We start from the raw sequence: 17,468 nt of genomic DNA on the forward strand, positions 1-17,468 counted from the left end.
TTCTTTTTCCATAAGTTTTTTAAAATTACTTTTTCATGCAGCTGTATGCAGAATCTTCCATCTGAAGTAGCGAGATGTGGTAGCTGTGTTAGTCCACTTTTAAAGGTAATCAATAGAAAGTTATGTCCAATAAAAAATGTATCATCTTATTTTCTTTTCTGTGTTTTATTTTGTTTTATTTCTATTGATTACCTTTAAAAGTGGACTAACATGGCTACCACATCTCTCTGGCTGAATATTGAAACCCCACCCTCATGTCTCTGAATATCCACAGAAAACCAGCATCTAAACAAAGCAGCAATACAATGGCAGACGTTATCTGCATATTTGCCATTAATATTGGGCCCATTAGTTCTGGAGCAGAGTCCCCAATTTCTGAAGACTTTAGGCAATTCAAACAAGTGAACCCTGCCCTGGGTCACAAAATACTCCACAGACTAGCTCCTGGCTACATGACCGACCTGATCGACCCTACCAAGGAGAAACACATTCAAATCAGCAAGAACATACTTAAACTTTCACTTCCCAAGGTGTAAAGGACTGAAGTACAAATCAACATACGCGTCCAGTTTTTCCTACATAAGCTCACAACTATGGATACCAAAAGATCTGAAAACCACGAGCAACCACCTAAACTTCCAAAAAAAACTTTAAAACTCATCTTTTTAGAAAGTCTTACCCGGCAGAACCATTAAAAACGCCCAGCCACTAAAACACATCATCACTAAAACACATGGATGTAACACAGATCTTCGTTTTTGCTCGATCCCCCAGTGAGCGAACCACAATAGTTCCCATTTTAATCATACTATCACCTTGTAATTGTTAACACCGCAGTTCTTAATCATCTTTTTGTAACCATGTAAGCCACATTGAGCTTACAAATAGGTGGGAAAATGTGGGATACAAGTGTAAACAACAACAAAAAATAGCCGGTCAAATTAAACAAATTGCATGCAATTTGCTTAATTTGACCCGCTATTTTTTGTTGTTGTTTATTTAAAACTGAAGCGGTTGTTCTCTCATTTTTTTTGTTACTATGGATAGAAATGTAACAAATAAAAAATAAAACAAAATAATCAAACTTTTTCTACAGTCCCACTCACTCTTCTAGCTGTTTTTTTTTAAATACTCCTAAAAGGCTTATTATTTCCTACTTAAATTACATTATCTGCCCTCACAAGGTTCAAAATTATCCTTTCTTTTAGCAAATGACAAGACTGGGATGCTGAGGGGGTGGGGTAGGATAGCACACATGCCATGAAATGTTTGGGGTTTTGTACAGTTTTAACTGAAATAAAATTAAGCCTGTAGAGAAAAAAAAAATTCTCAACGAATGGAAGGACCCTTCTTTTCTCTGAAGCTCATTTACAGGTAATCCAGGCTTCTGGGGGAACTGCCTGAGATGCAGATCCAGTACTTCTTTTCAATCTTATCCTATTCCAGCTCCTCCCAAATCCAGCTCCTCTTCTCCTGTTTTGCCCACCTCCCCTTCCTTTTTGAATTCAAATTAAGCCCTGCAGGTAATGAATGTGAAACTACTACTACTACTACTACTTAACATTTCTAAAGCGCTACTAGGGTTACGCAGCCCTGTACAATTTAACAAAGAAGGACAGTCCCTGCTCAAAGGAGCTTACAATCTAAAGGACAAAATGTCAAGTTGGGGCAGTCTAGATTTCCTGAGTAGAGGTATAGTGGTTAGGTGCCGAAGGCGACATTGAAGAGGTGGGCTTTGAGCAAGGATTTGAAGATGGGCAGGGAGGGGGCCTGGCATATGGGCTCAGGGAGTTTATTCCAGGCATGGGGTGAGGCGAGGCAGAAAGGGCGGAGCCTGGAGTTGGCGGTGGTGGAGAAGGGTACTGAGAGGAGGGATTTGTCCTGTGAGCGGAGGATACAGGTAGGAGCGTAGGGGGAGATGAGGGTAGAGAGGTAATGGGGGGCTGCAGATTGAGTGCATTTGTAGGTTAGTAGGAGAAGCTTGAACTGTATGCGGTACCTGATCGGAAGCCAGTGAAGTGACTTCAGGAGAGGGGTGATATGAGCATATCGGTCTAGGCGGAAGACGGGCAGCAGAGTTCTGAACGGATTGAAGGGGGGATAGATGGTTAAGAGGGAGGCCAGTGAAGAGTAGGTTGCAGTAGACAAGGCGAGAAGTGATGAGAGAGTGGATGAGAGTTCGGGTGGTGTGCTCGGAGAGGAAAGGGCGAATTTTGTTGATGTTATAGAGAAAGAAGTGACAGGTTTTGGCTGTCTGCTGGATATGGGCAGAGAAGGAGAGGGAGGAGTCGAAGATGACTCCGAGGTTGTGGGCAGATGAGACGAGGAGGATGAGGGTGTTGTCGACTGAAATAGAGAGTGGAGGGAGAGGAGAAGTGGGTTTAGGTGGAAAGACAATGAGCTCGGTTTTGGCCATGTTCAGTTTCAGGTGGTGGTTGGACATCCAGGCGGCAATGTTGGATAAGCAGACCAATACTTTGGCCTGGGTTTCCGCAGTGATGTCTGGTGTGGAGAGATAAAGCTGGGTGTCGTCGGCATAAAGATGATATTGGAAACCATGAGATGAGATCAGCGAGCCCAGGGAAGAGGTGTAGATTGAAAAAAGAAGGGGTCCAAGGACAGATCCCTGAGGAACTCCAACAGAGAGCGGGATGGGGGTGGAGGAAGATCCATGAGAATGTACTCTGAAAGTATGGTGGGAGAGATAAGAGGAGAACCAGGAGAGGGCAGAGCCCTGGAACCCAAATGAGGATAGTGTAGCAAGAAGTAAATTATGATTGTCAGTGTCAAAAGCGGTGGATAGGTCGAGGAGGATGAGGATGGAGTAGTGACCTTTGGATTTGGCAAGGAACAGGTCATTGCAGACTTTAGTGAGTGCCATTTCTGTCGAGTGAAGAGGGCGAAAACCGGATTGAAGCGGATCAAGGATGGCATGAGAGGAGAGAAAATCAAGGCAACGGCTGTGAACGGCGCATTCAAGTATCTTGGAGAGGAAGGGTAGGAGGGAGATGGGGCGGTAGTTGGAAGGACAGGTAGGGTCAAGTGATGGTTTTTTGAGAAGTGGTGTGACTACGGCATGTTTGAAGGTGTTGGGGACAGTTGCAGTGGAGAGAGGTTGAGGATATGACAGATTGGGGGGGGGGGGGGTGACAGTAGGAGAGATGGTGTTTAGTAAGTTGGTGGGGATGAGATCCGAGGAACAGGTGGTGCATTTTGAGGAGGAAAGAAGGTTTTGTCCTTCTTACAGAATTGTGGCTGGTGAAAGCATGGCTCAGAGTCTGCAAGAAGGAGCTTCTTGTTCTATCTGTTTGGATTATTTTACAGATCCGGTGACTATTGATTGTGGACATAACTTCTGTCCTCCCTGTATCAGTCAGTCCTGGGTGGGGATAGAAACAAACTTCCCCTGTCCCCAGTGCAGGGAAATATCTCAGCAGAGGATCCTCAGGCCTAACAGGCAGTTGGCAATAACACAGAAATAGTGAAAAAACAGAAAGAAACCAAGCAGAAAATCTGTGCGAGAAGCATGAAGAGAAATTAAAAATTGTTCTGCAGAAAGGATCAGAAACCAATCTGTCTCATCTGTAAGGAAAGCAAGGATCACAGATCTCACAGTGTGATCTGATAGAGGAGGCTGTGCAGAAATACAAGGTGTGTATCGGTATTACTACTACTACTACTATTAGCATTTCTATAGCGCTACAAGGCATACGCAGCGCTGCACAAACATAGAAGAAAGACAGTCCCTGCTTACAATCTAATAGACAAAAAATAAATAGAGTAAGCAAATCAAATCAATTAATGTGAACGGGAAGGAAGAGAGGAGGGTAGGTGGAGGCGAGTGGTTACAAGTGGTTACGAGTCAAAAGCAATGTTAAAGAGGTGGGCTTTCAGTCTAGATTTAAAGGTGGCCAAGGATGGGGCAAGACGTAGGGGCTCAGGAAGTTTATTCCAGGCATAGGGTGCAGCGAGACAGAAGGCGCGAAGTCTGGAGTTGGCAGTAGTGGAGAAGGGAACAGATAAGAAGGATTTATCCATGGAGCGGAGTGCACGGGAAGGGGTATAGGGAAGGACGAGTGTGGAGAGATACTGGGGAGCAGCAGAGTGAATACATTTATAGGTTAGTAGAAGAAGTTTGAACAGGATGCGAAAACGGATAGGGAGCCAGTGAAGGGTCTTGAGGAGAGGGGTAGTATGAGTAAAGCGACCCTGGTGGAAGATGAGACGGGCAGCAGAGTTTTGAACCGACTGGAGAGGGGAGAGGTGACTAAGTGGGAGGCCAGCAAGAAGCAGATTGCAGTAGTCTAAACGAGAGGTGACAAGGGTGTGGATGAGGGTTTTGGTAGAGTGCTCGGAAAGAAAGGGGCGGATTTTACGGATGTTGTAAAGAAAGAAACGACAGGTCTTGGCAATCTGCTGGATATGAGCAGAGAAGGAGAGAGAAGAGTCAAAGATGACCCCAACGACAGTGTGTTCAGGATCAAAGATTAGGGTTACATTCAAAGTGGTTTACATATTATTTACAGGTGCTTATTTTGTACCTGGGGCAGTGGAGGGTTAAGTGACTTGCCCAGAGTCACAGCTGCAGTTCCCCAGGATCAAAGTCCACTGCACTAACCACTAGGGCTATGCCTCCTATAACCTTAATTCAGGGAAATTCTATATATGTATTTAGATTTTGCTCACACCATTTTCAATAGTAGCTCAAGGTGAGTTACATTCAGGTACTCTGGATATTTCTCTGTCCTAGGAGGGCTCACAATCTACGTTTGTACCTGAGGCAATGGAGGGTTAAATGACTTGCCCAAGATCCCAAGGAGCAGCAGTGGGATTTGAACCAGGCCACCTCGGGATTACAAGACCAGTGCTCTAACCATTAGGCCACTCCTCCACTCTACATGGCACAGGAAGTGCTACACTACCCTTGGCTTCGGATTTTCAGTTCATTGTCTGCACAATCCTATTTTAACATATTAATGTATAGCTCCTGACTCTGTATTTGATAAGGGTCTGGTATAGAAAGGTCAATGTTTCAGCACAAGACCACATCATGGGTGTACACAAACTGATGTACCTATAAAAATAGAAAAAACACTTATAAGAAAATAATCCATCTTTTATTTATGCATTCTTGTATCCCACTGTTATCCAAAAACAAGTTCCAGTTCAAAATGGCTTACATTTTACAGCTTGGTGCAGTTACGATAGTTTTTGCAGTCAAGATTTAGTGAAATCCTCAATAGCTTATGTGTTTGACCATGTCATATTTGACGAGGTAGGATTTGAAGAAGTTGGAATTAGATAGTTTATGTGGTTAGCTACAGAATGTTTTGAAGAGGTATGTTTTCAGTTCTCTTCGGAATTGAAAATAGTTAGTGATGCTTCTGGCTGCCTATGTTTAGTGCTATCCTATAAACATTGCCTAAAGTTAGGCACAGTTTATAGAATACGCATAGCGTCTGCCCCTGCAATTTTAAATTTAGATGTGACCATTTACGCCAACTAAAACCTGGTATAAATGCCCACGCCTAACTTAGGGGTGGATCGGGCGTATTCTCTAACATTGCGCGTAACTCTTAGGAGCTCCCAATGCCCATGCCCCCTTTTGAAATCCACATGGTAGAATTTACACACCCCACTTTATAAAAAACGCTAAGCAAGTTCTGTGCATTAATTCTAATTAGAGCCAATTAGTGCCAGTAATTGCTTGTTAGTGGCCAATTATTGGTGCAAAATTGAGCACACAACTTTAGTCGCCATCCCCCGGTTTCTATTAGGCTTATTTTCGAAAGAGAAGGGCACCCATCTTTCGACACAAATCGGGAGATGGGCATCCTTCTCCCAGGGTCGCCCAAATCGATATAATTGAAAGCCGATTTTGGGCGACCTCAACTGCTTTCCGTTGTGGGGACGACCAAAATTCACGGGGGCGTGTCGGAAGTGTAGCGAAGGCGGGACTGGGGCGTGCCTAACACATGGGCGTCCTCGACTGATAATGGAAAAAAGAAGGGCGTCCCTGACGAGTACTTGGGCGACTTTACTTGGTCCATTTGTTTTTACGACCAAGCCTCAAAAAGGTGCCCGAACTGACCAGATGACCACCAGAGGGAATTAAGGATGACCTCCCCTGACAGCAGTATGCAGGTCCCTGGAGCAGATTTAGTGGGTACTGCAGTTCACTTCAGGCAAGCGGACCCAGGCCCATCCTGCCCCCACCTGTTACACTTGTGGTGGTAAATGTGAGCCCTTCAAAACCCACCAGAAACCCACTGTACCCACATGTAGGTGCCCCCCTTCACCCCTTAGGGCTATGGTAGTGGTGTACAGTTGTGGGGAGTGGGTTGTTTGGGGGGGTTGGGGGGCTCAGTCCTCAAGGTAAGTGAGCTATGCACCTGGGAGCAATTTGTGAATTCCACTGCAGTGCCCCCTAGGGTGACCGGTTGGTGTCCTGGCATGTCAGGGGGACTATGAATGCTGGCTCCTCCCACGACCAAATGGCTTGGATTTGGTCGTTTCTGAGATGGGTGTCTTCGGTTTCCATTATGGCCGAAAATCATGGACGACCATCTCTAAGGTTGACCTAAATTTCGCGATTTGCACGTCCCTGACCGTATTAGTGAAATGAAAGATGGACGCCCATTTTATTTCCTTCACCGGGATGTCCTGCGAGGACGTCCTTAGGAAAACTTGGGCACCCCTTTCGATTATGCCCCTCTATATAACTCAAGGATTTGTGCACAACTTAGTTAACAAGCTAATCAGCACCAATAATTGCCACTTAAGCGATTGTTGGCACTAATTGGCATTAATTAGAATTTAGGCGCACGTATATTCTAAGGTGCTCAGTTAAAAAGGGGGTGTGACCATGGGCGGATCATGTCTCATATAATACCCAGCTCTCACAACTATTCAACACATTTTCAACAATGGTAAAGGGTATTCATATATTGTATAGGACAGTGGTGTAGCCAGACAGCCAATTTTGGGTGGGCCTCAGACCAAAGTGGGTGGGCACAAAATTTTCTTTCTGCCCGCCCCCTTCCTCCCCCTATTCTCCACCTCTCCCCTAGGACCTTCCAACTCAAAATAGAAACAGAAACACTTTAGCTCATGAGAAAAGTGACATCCGCTATGCACATTTCTCAAGCTATCATATTTCAGTTAAGATTCAAAATAAAATGCCTTTTCTACCTTTGTTGTCTGGTCATTTTCTTTTTCCATCATGTTGATCCAGTTTCTCTTTTGAACTTTCCAATCTTTCTGCTATTTCTCCTTCAAGCAGCTGCTGTCCATTTGTCTTTTTCTCCTCTCGTTCCATTCCCTCACTTCACTTGCCTCTGACATATTGACCTTTCAATTTTAGCTCTTTCCTCCCTTTGTTTTCTTTTCTTTTCTCTGTCCACCCACATTTTATCCTAACCCCTTTTCCTTGTTTTACTTTTCAGATACCTGTCAGATTTCCATTTCACACACTAGTTCTCCTATTCCCCATTTCTCTACTTCCCCAGCCATCCATTCCCTTCCATCTTCAATCTATTCCCCATTACCATATTTCTTTCCCCTGTAATCACCATCCTCCTCGAGTTTATTTCCTTGCCACCCCCTTGGCCTCTCTCCCATGGTTCCACCTTTCCCAGTGTCTCTCTCCCTCCACCCTTCTTGCCCAGCATCTGCTCCCTCTCTTCTCCCCACCCCCTCCCAGCATCTTCCTGTCACTTCTCTCTTTCATCTTGCCCCCCTCTCCTGTGGCCAGAATTTCCCCCACCCATCCTGTTTCTTTCCATCCCCACCTCTCTCCCCCTTTGCAGCATCTCTCATGGCAAAGAACGACAACGTGAATGCAGCAGCTCACAGGTTTGCTTGCTGTGTTTGAGACGCGACGGCTGCGCGGGAGAGTGGAAAGAAACAGAAATTTACCAAATGGCTTCCTTACAGTGGACTTCATAGGCTGGCTCACTTGCACTCCACTCCCGACGTTGCAGCGGTGAACTGGCGTGCGGGGCGCTACTCTCCAGTAGTAAAAGCAGCAAGCCGGCAGGTTCGAGTCCGTCCTTCGCTTCCCTGCCCTCTCTGCGTCCCGCCTGCCTGAAAGGAAATGACATCACAGGAAGGCGTCCCGCAGAGAGGGCAGGGAAGCGAAGGACGGACTCGAACCTGCCGGTTTGCTGCTTTTACTACTGAAGAGCAGCGCACTGGCGCCCTGCCCGCCAGTTCATCGCTGCAGGCGAGGATTCAAAGATACGGACGGACGGGGATGGACTCGGACTCTGGGTGGGCGGGCCTGAGGCTAAATTGGGTGGGCCTGGGCCCATCCAGGCCCACCCGTAGCTACGCCCCTGGTATAGGATCCCTCAGGTGTCTCTGTCACCACCACACAGGCTTAATAACATGAGCCAGGCACTTTTATGGTGGGCAGATATTCCTCATTTGATCCATTTTACTATCAAAACCTTAAATATATATCCTTTTCACTTTTATTCTTTCTCTATTTTTTAAATATTTCAAAACAGAAGCACTTAGCTTTTAAAATGTAGTCTCAATATATACTCCTTCATCTTCATTTCAGAACTGGTCATTCATCTCGGAGAGCATATTACCGACATGAATTCACGTTTCGCAATTAGTGCTGTATCAAGATCTATCTCCTAGAGATGAAAAAATATATTAGTACTTAAAAATTTCCCATCATCGACAACCCATTCATACAATATAAATACCTCAATCGAGCCTGGAAACAACTTCCTGCTTTCTTTTTTATGTTTCAAAATGGCCGCGGCATTCTAACCTTTTAAATAGGGGGTTTCCCCAACTTCATTACGTCAGTATTTGTTTCCACCAATCCCAGAGCTCATCTAATAAACTCCTCCTCCTTATTCAAATTACTGACATCCATTCAATTTCCCGATTTAACCCCTTCGGTTGCATAGAGTTTAAAGCAAAAATCCACGATTGTTCTTTATAATTCAAAATGCTTTCAACATTACCACCCTCCCACCCAACTTGAACGTGATCAATGATTCTCCATTTTATATCTGCAATTTTATGGTTACACTCCGACCAATGTTGTACAAGTGGAGCTTCCTCTTTATTGGTTTTAATCCGAGATTTATGTTCATTTAACCGGATTTTTACCGGTCGTTTACTCCTGCCCACATATATCTTCTCACACGGGCATATTATCACGTAAACCACCATAGCTGTTAAACAAGACGTTACAGTACGCGATTTAAGTACTTGTTTAGTCTGAGGATCCTGCCATTCAGGGCCACTTATCGTTTGACTGCACCATTGGCAATTACCACAAGAAGTATGCTGAGGATTCATAACTCTAGCAAATGTCTTTTTCTTCTTCTTTGAAAGTAATTCAATATTTTTTGATCTAGAGAAGGCTATTACAGGTTTTTCCAAAAACATACCATCTACTTGCACCACATGCCAGTTAGTCATAATTGTTTGAACAACAAACTTTGCCAAAGATGAAAAGGGAAGAACGCATATTAATATTTCTTCTTCATTCCCCACATCATGATGTTCTTGCAGCAATACATTTCTTTGTGCAAACTTTGCGCACAAGTAGGCCCGCTTTAAGATCTTTTCAGGATAACCTCGCTCTCTAAAACATGCTTTTAATATCTCCGCTGGAGCTTTAAATTCGGTTAATGAAGAGCATAAACGTCTCAATCGTAGAAACTGTCCAATGGGTAGATTACTTCTTAAATGGTACGGATGAGAACTTGCAAAATGGATGTAATTATTTCGATCCGTATCCTTACGGTAAATAGATGTAACAATTTTTCCTGCATGTTTTCTCATATGAATATCCAAAAAATTAATACTCTTTTGATCAAACACGGCAGTAAATTTAAAATCTAGATTCAAGGTATTTATCCATTCTATAAATTCAGCCAGCGATGATTCAGAGCCGGTCCAAATTACAAAAATGTCATCCAGAAACCTTTTCCATATTCTCACTGATGAAAATCTACTAGATGTATATATAAATTTTTCTTCAAACGCTGCCATATATAGCGCAGCTACCGAGGGGCTAACGTAGCTCCCATGGCTACCCCATGATGTTGAGCATAAAATGTACCATTGTCCCAAAAATAGTTTCTTTTAATCACCAATGTAGCCAGCTCCAATAAAAATGCCGTCGAAATACGTGGAGAGGAAGGGCGTTTTTCCAGATTCTCCCTAATAACCTCCAAAGCCGCATTTTGAGTGATGTTCGTATATAAAGTGGATACATCCATGGTAACAAACCATGCTTCATCGGGAATATCATAAATTTCTTCTAAATAACGTAGCATCTCCGTCGAATCTTTAACATATGATTTAATCTCTTTGACCATAGGTAAAAGAAAAATGTCCACAAATTTTGACAACGGCTCAAGAACTGAATTTATTGTAGACACTATAGGTCTACCTGGTGGTGTCTTACAGTTCTTATGTACTTTAGGCAGGAAGTAAATGTATGGAACAGAAGGAGTCTTATTTACCAAGAACCCAGCTTCTTTCTGAGTTAACATTCCTCTCATTAATGCATCCTCCACAATCTGTTCAATTTGTACACCAATCTCCACCGTAGGGTCTCCCGTCAGAGGGGTATAGAAGTTTACATCACTAAGATGTCTCTTAGCCTCTGCTTCATACATATATACGGGCTGGATAGTCACCGCTTCTCCTTTATCCGCCCGTTGAATATATAAATCAGGATTCCTTCGTAACTCTTTAAGGGCTATAGATTCACTTTTCGACAGATTGTGTATTATCCATCATTTTGAAGGATCGTTTTCAATCTTCAATAAATCTGAAAGGACCAATTTCAAAAAAGTATGAATCACCGGGTCCATCGTTTGCGGATACCATTTAGACTTAGGCTTTACCACTGAAATATCAATATTTGCTGCATGATCATGGAAAAAACTTTTAATTTGAAGTAGCCTGACAAATTGGTAAATCACCACTCTTGTCTTAAAGGGGTCATAATAAATGGCGGGTACAAACCCCAATCCCAAATTTAGGTCTGCTCTTTGATCCTCAGTAAAGGCAACCTCTGCGATAGTATGGAACTATCCGTTTTTAATATGTCCCTCTGTTGGTCGAGCCTCTGTCCATTTGATTCTTCAAACGACCTCTGCGTGTACCTCGGCCACGTCCCCGATCTAAAGGGCGCTCCTGTTGTTCGTTAATCCAAACCATTCTTCTATCTCGTCCATCATCGCTACTGCCATCCGAATCTCCTGAAGAGTTTTCAAAACTCTGTCCCACTCTTCTTTCATCATGTAACGGATATTTATTTTTCCATGAATATGCTTTATCCTGATGATAATCTCTCTCATCTCTCTTATATTTTTTTATTTTTACTTGTCGAATAGAATCTTTAAACGTATTAATATTTCTTAATAATTCCGCATGTTGTTTCTCGTATTCCTCAGTAGAATAAGTCTCCTTTAATTGCTGCTCCAATCTATTTATTTGCTATTTAATCTCACCTTCGGTAACACTTGTTTTTTCTACTATCAATACCATCAGATCCCGGCTACATTTATTTAGAATCGCCACCCGTTTATCAACAAATTCCTTATCTGATGTAAACATCTTAGGTTCTTTGATGACCCGCAAACCCCTTGGAATCATGGATTTTTTCAAATATTGCACCAAAGTACTTCCGTGTAACTCTGCTCTTGTCAGTCTCTTATATTGATTAAGGCAATCAGTCCATGAGCTCTGGGAGGTACCCCCAGCCTCATCATCTAACAGGGCTGGCTGCTGTAGAATGCGGGAGACTTGCTCCTCCGTGAATCCTTCAAAGTTTATCATGATACCTATTTTTTTACTTCAATCCAATAAATATGGGCGGATCATGGGCATTTCTAAAATCTATGTGCGTTGTTACAGAATACATCCGGTCCGCGCCTAATTTAGGCGTCGGCATTTACACCATGTTTTACTTGGTGGAACTGCCCACTAATAAATTTAGTCACACAGACGGGCGCTCAGCGTATTCTATAAACTGCGCAGAGATTTAGGCGTATTCTATAAAGTATGCCTAAAGAGTATGCCTGGGCGTATATTTTTCAACGTGGATTTTTTTAGGTGCCATACGTAGAGTCTAGTCCCATATATAGAATTTCCCCCTATTTGTGTGTTAAGATTATAGAGTACTAGCTCTTATGTGCTCAGCAAGATTCTGCAATCTCTGTGCACAGATAGCATACTGCCTAGCTGCAAGGGGCATTCACAGGGGGAGGGGCATGGACGTGTCACGCAGTTACCTGCAGAGGGTATAGAATCCTGATGTCGTGTAAATGGCAACTTATCCTAGTATTCTAGAATATATAAGTACATAAGTATTGCCACACTGGGACAGACCAAAGGTCCATCAAGCCCAGCATCCTGTTTCCAACAGTGGCCAATCCAGGTCACAAATACTTGGCAAGATCTCAAAAAAGTTCAATATATTTTATGCTGCTTATCCCAGAAATAAGCAGTGGATTTTCCCCAAGTCAATTTAATAATGGTCTATGAACTTTTCCTTTAGGAAGCCATCCAGACCCTTTTAAAACCCTGCTAAGCTAACCACCTTTACCACATTCTCTGGCAACGAATTCCAGAGTTTAATTACACGTTGAGTGAAGAAACATTTGGGAGGTGACAGTCTCCTCTGCCTGGTTAATCATTCTAAATTTCTACTGTTCCTAATAGTCAAAACATTTGTCTCTTGTAGCTTTGGGAGTTATCTGGCTAAATCGTCATTCATCCAGCTGCTTAAAAATTTTCTTTTTAATTGTACTTTGGGAGTTCCTGGCTCTGGTAAACTGGAACCTCAATTACATACTTTACTCAAAAAACTTTTCTCAAAAATTTTGAATAGTCTTTGATTATTTCTACTCTGCTTAACAACTTGGTCTTGATTATCCAACCTTCGCTAATCCGACCATCTGGCATATCTGACAGACCCCCTCCTCCTCCCAGGTAACATCATCACATTTATGTCTATTAAAAATCTTTATTTTAGAACAATTTTTGAAAATTGAGAGCTCTATGCCTCTGTTTATGCGTTGTTTGTGGGTCCGCTCCTTGAGTATTGCGTTCAGTTCTGGTCGCCATATCTCAAAAAAGATATAGCGGAATGAGAAAAGATTCAAAGAAGAGCAACCAAAATGATAAAGGGGAGGGAACTCCTCTCATATGAGGAAAGGTTAAAGAGGTTAGGGCTCTTCAGCTTGGAAAAGAGATGGTTGACGAGTGATATGATTGACATCTACAAAATCCTGAGTGGTGCAGAACGAGTAGAAGTAAATCGATTTTTTACTCGTTCCAAAAGTACAAAGACTAGGGGACACTAGAAGAAGTTACGTGGAAATACTTTTAAAACAAATAGGAGGAAATATTTTTTCACTCAACGAATAATTAAGCTCTGGAATACTTTGCCGAAGGAGGTGGTAACAGCGGTTAGCGTATCTGGATTTTAAAAAGATTTGGACAAATTCTTGGAGGAAAAGGCCATAGTGTGCTGTTGAGACAGTCATGGGAAGTAACTTCTTGCCCTAGGATTTGTAGTATTTATTTATTTATTTAATTGCATTTGTATCCCACATTTTCCCACCTATTTGCGGGCTCAGTGTGGCTTACAATACATTGTAAATGATGGAAATACAGTTTCTTACATTACGATTATGGGTTACATTGTGAATAGTTAAGGAAGACAGAGTCAGATCAGTCGCCTTTGGGGCGTAGAAACTAAAGGATATGGTGTAGGGGAATTACTACGCTGATCGAATAATAGCAAGTGAGCGATGGGGTAGACAGTTTTTATCTGTGGGTAGATATTGAATGGGAGAGAGTACGGGGACATGGAGTACGTGGGGTAATATCTTGAGGCATTGTTATGATGTATATGGGATTTATATGTTTTGATCCTTGCGGTATGTTTTGTCAAAGAGATAGGTCTTCAATCGTATGGAATGTTGCCACGATTTGGGTTTCTGCCAGGTACTTATGATCTGGCTTGTCCACTGCTTGGAAAACAAGATCCTGGACTAGATGGACCACTGGTCTGACCCAGCTGATCCAGCTTCTTAGAAAATTGAGACTATATATATCTGCAAAGCAATTTATCTTAAAGGTTTCTCTCCCTTTTGTTTGAATACTGATGATTAAAAGTTTTATGTCATATTACTGTTACTACTACTTATCATTTCTGTAGCTCTGCTAGACACATGCAATGCTGTTCACTGAACTCGAATGAGACAGACCCTGTTCCACATAGAATACAATCTATTCAAGACAAACAGGTAAATAAGGGATTAGGGAATTACTCATTGTGGAAATGATTAAAACAAGCATAGATACTGGACAGGTGAATAGGAGTTAGAAGTTATAAACAGCCTCAAAAAGGTGGGCTTGTAGCCTAGAATTGAGTACAACTAGAGCAGAAATGGCTGCTGAGGTAATTTTTTATTCTCTGATTAACATATGCCAATTATCAATATTAATATGTGTCTCTAACCCATTTGGGGTTATTTGGTGGAAGTATTGCTGGTGCCCTATGTGTGATGCAGGATCTAAAATAGATATGGTTATTGTTCATATGAGAAATTTGAAATTCACCTGAGGCCTTTGAGGAAGAAGCTGAATGAGATTCTGAAATTTAAATTCAGTGAAGAGCAGAAAGCTGAGAAGCTGATGGTAAGTGACTGTCAGGCTCCTTTTCGAAAGAGATGGACGTCCATCTTCTGACATAAATCGGAACATGGACGTCCATCTCCCAGAGACGTCCAAATCGGTATAGTCAAAACCCAATTTTGGACATCTATAACTGAAGTCCGTCGCAGGGACGTCCAAATTTCAAGGGGGCATGTCGGAGGCGTGGTGAAGGCAGGGCTTGGGTGTACCTAACACTTGGACGTCTTTGAGCCATAATCAAAAAAAGCAGGGATGTCCTAAAGTTAAAACTTGGACGTTTTCACCCGGACATGTTTTTTTTACAAATAAGGCATAAAAAGGTGCCTGAAATGACCAGATGACCATCAGAGGGAATTGGGGATGACCTCCCGTTACTCCCCCAGTGGTCACTAACCTCCTCCCACCCTCAAAAAACATCTTTAAAAATATTGATTGCCAGCCTGAGATGTCATACTCAGGTCCATGACAGCGCATGCAGGTCCCTGGAGCAGTTTTAGTGGGTGCAGTGCACTTCAGGCAGGCGGACCCAGGCCCATACCCCCCCTACCTGTTATATTTGTGGAGGAAACAGTGAGCCCTCCAAAACCCACCACAAACCCACTGTACCCACATCTAGGTGCCCCCCTTCACCCATAAGGGCTATGGTAGTGGTGTACATTTGTGGGTAGTGGGGGGGGGGTTTGGGGGGGTTGGGGGGCTCAGCATTATATAAGGGAGCTATGTTCCTGGGAGCAATTTATGAAGTCCACTGCAGTGCCCCCTAGGGTGCCTGGTTGGTGTCCAGGCATGTCAGGGGGACCAGTGCACTACAAATGCTGGCTCCTCCCATGTCCAAATGACTTGCATTAGGATGTTTTTGACATGGACATCTTTGGTTTCGAAAATCGCCGGGAAGTCAAAGACGTCCATGTCTAAGGACGTCCAAATCCAAGGATGTCCTTGGTATTTTCGAAATGAAAGATGGACGTCCATCTTTTTCGAAAATACGGATTTCCCCGCCTCCCCCCCCCCCCCCCCCCCCCCCAGATTTGGACGTTTTACAAAGACGTCCAAATCCCAACTTGGATGTTTCGTTCGAAAATGCCCCTCCATGTCTCCCTCTCAGATGCTTTCTGAATTGCTTTCATTGGGGTCCTTTTACTAAGCCGCAGTAAAAGTGGCCTGTGGCAGTGTGGGCGTGTGTTTTGGACGCGCACTGGGCCATTTTTTACCACGGCTGGGGAAAATGGGATTTTTTCTAATGGGCTGGGAAATGGGCGTGTGCTGAAATTAAAACTAGCGTACGCCTATGTACGGCCTGAGCCCATACCGCCACCCATTGATCTTGCAGTAAGGGCTCACGCGCTACCCGTGCGGTAACCATGCAGTACGCGCCAACTGCTGATTACCGCCAGCAACACCCCCAGTGGTAGAGAACAGAAAATTATTTTCTACCACGGGATTCGGCGCACGCCAAACTCAGAATTACCGCTGGGTGCACGCGCTAGCCCAAGAGTAGTGCCGATTTGGCATGTGCTACCCTCGCGTTAGCCCTCCTGTGCCTTAGTAAAAGGGCCCCTTTGTTCCTATTAAGCCTTCAAAACTCAATTAATTAGTACACTAGTTTAGAACTCATCGTGTTTGTACATGTAATGAAAAAGTTTGAGCTTGACATTGAGTTCTGCCTAAGTATTGTTATCATAGTTAATGCTCTCTTGAAAGTACATAATAGACTCTCAGGATAGCAATTGATAGCATTATCATATTAAATGAAGTAATTTGTACTAAGTGGAATGACAACATGCTTAGGGCTAAGGAGGATGTTTCACATGAATCTCTGGAAACCTGGCCAGTTCCTGGGGATGCATTATGAAACTATCATATCCTTAAATACACGTCAGCCTTATTCAATTAAATGATGAGATCATGTTTATTGGTCAGTATAAAACATGGGAGCTAAGGGCGGACAGAGGGTTTTTCAGAACGGGAGCAGACGTGCTGTCCAGGCCCCTTGTGCCCGATGAGACTCTCTGTCTGACTGCATCGGAACCTCCCAGTCGCTGGCAGAAGATGATGTCTGCAACTCAAGCAGTGATGTATGATTTATGATTTACTTATTTGAATAAAGTTTTTGTAATAACCTTTGACCACCTCTATAGTATATGTCTGACAGAGATATATTCGAAAGAACCTAAAGCAGAACAGTGTAGATAGTAAATTACCATCTACTATACACATACATGAAGCAGTGGTGTGAATACCACCCAGTGAATAAGGGACCCAGGGACTGGTAACTGCAGAGGCAAAGTGTGGCACCTCCTAACCCTCTTCTTTGGGCCAGCGGTAAGAAGAGCACTTAAGTACATCATCTTCTTATTACAAAACTTGGCCCTGTGGCAGCAGAAGATGGTGGTGATCATGTGCATTTCCTGCCAAGTCTGAGGTAAGTTCAATGTTCACCTTGAACATCTACTGCCAACCTCAATAAAAGTTTTTCTGGCATGGGGGAAGGAGAGAAGGAACAAAGAGGAACTAAGAATCCTGATCTTCAATTGCTCCAAGATGAGAGAAAGATGAGCCCTATTGCTCTTGGGGTGCTTCTGCAAAATTTTACTGGGGAACCCAAAATTTGAACTTATTGCAAAATACCCTAAGTGAGACATTTCTTTGACGTTGATATATTCCATGGACTTATACTCTCCCTCCTCATTACAAGGTTGGACTATTGCAATATTATCTACATGGGTCCTTCACGTTCATTACTGAAAAAACGACAGACTGTACAGAACATAGGTGTC

The 17,468-nt window shown here is 43.2% G+C and overlaps 1 pseudogene; it reads left to right on the forward strand.

The window, feature by feature from the left end:
* The first annotated feature begins 2,819 nt into the window (after positions 1 to 2,819).
* The window catches only part of LOC115466299, a 43,541-nt pseudogene continuing 28,892 nt past the window's right edge, over positions 2,820 to 17,468 (forward strand).

The sequence above is a fragment of the Microcaecilia unicolor genome, chromosome 3, assembly GCF_901765095.1.
Source record: "Microcaecilia unicolor chromosome 3, aMicUni1.1, whole genome shotgun sequence".
Classification (NCBI taxonomy): domain Eukaryota; kingdom Metazoa; phylum Chordata; class Amphibia; order Gymnophiona; family Siphonopidae; genus Microcaecilia; species Microcaecilia unicolor.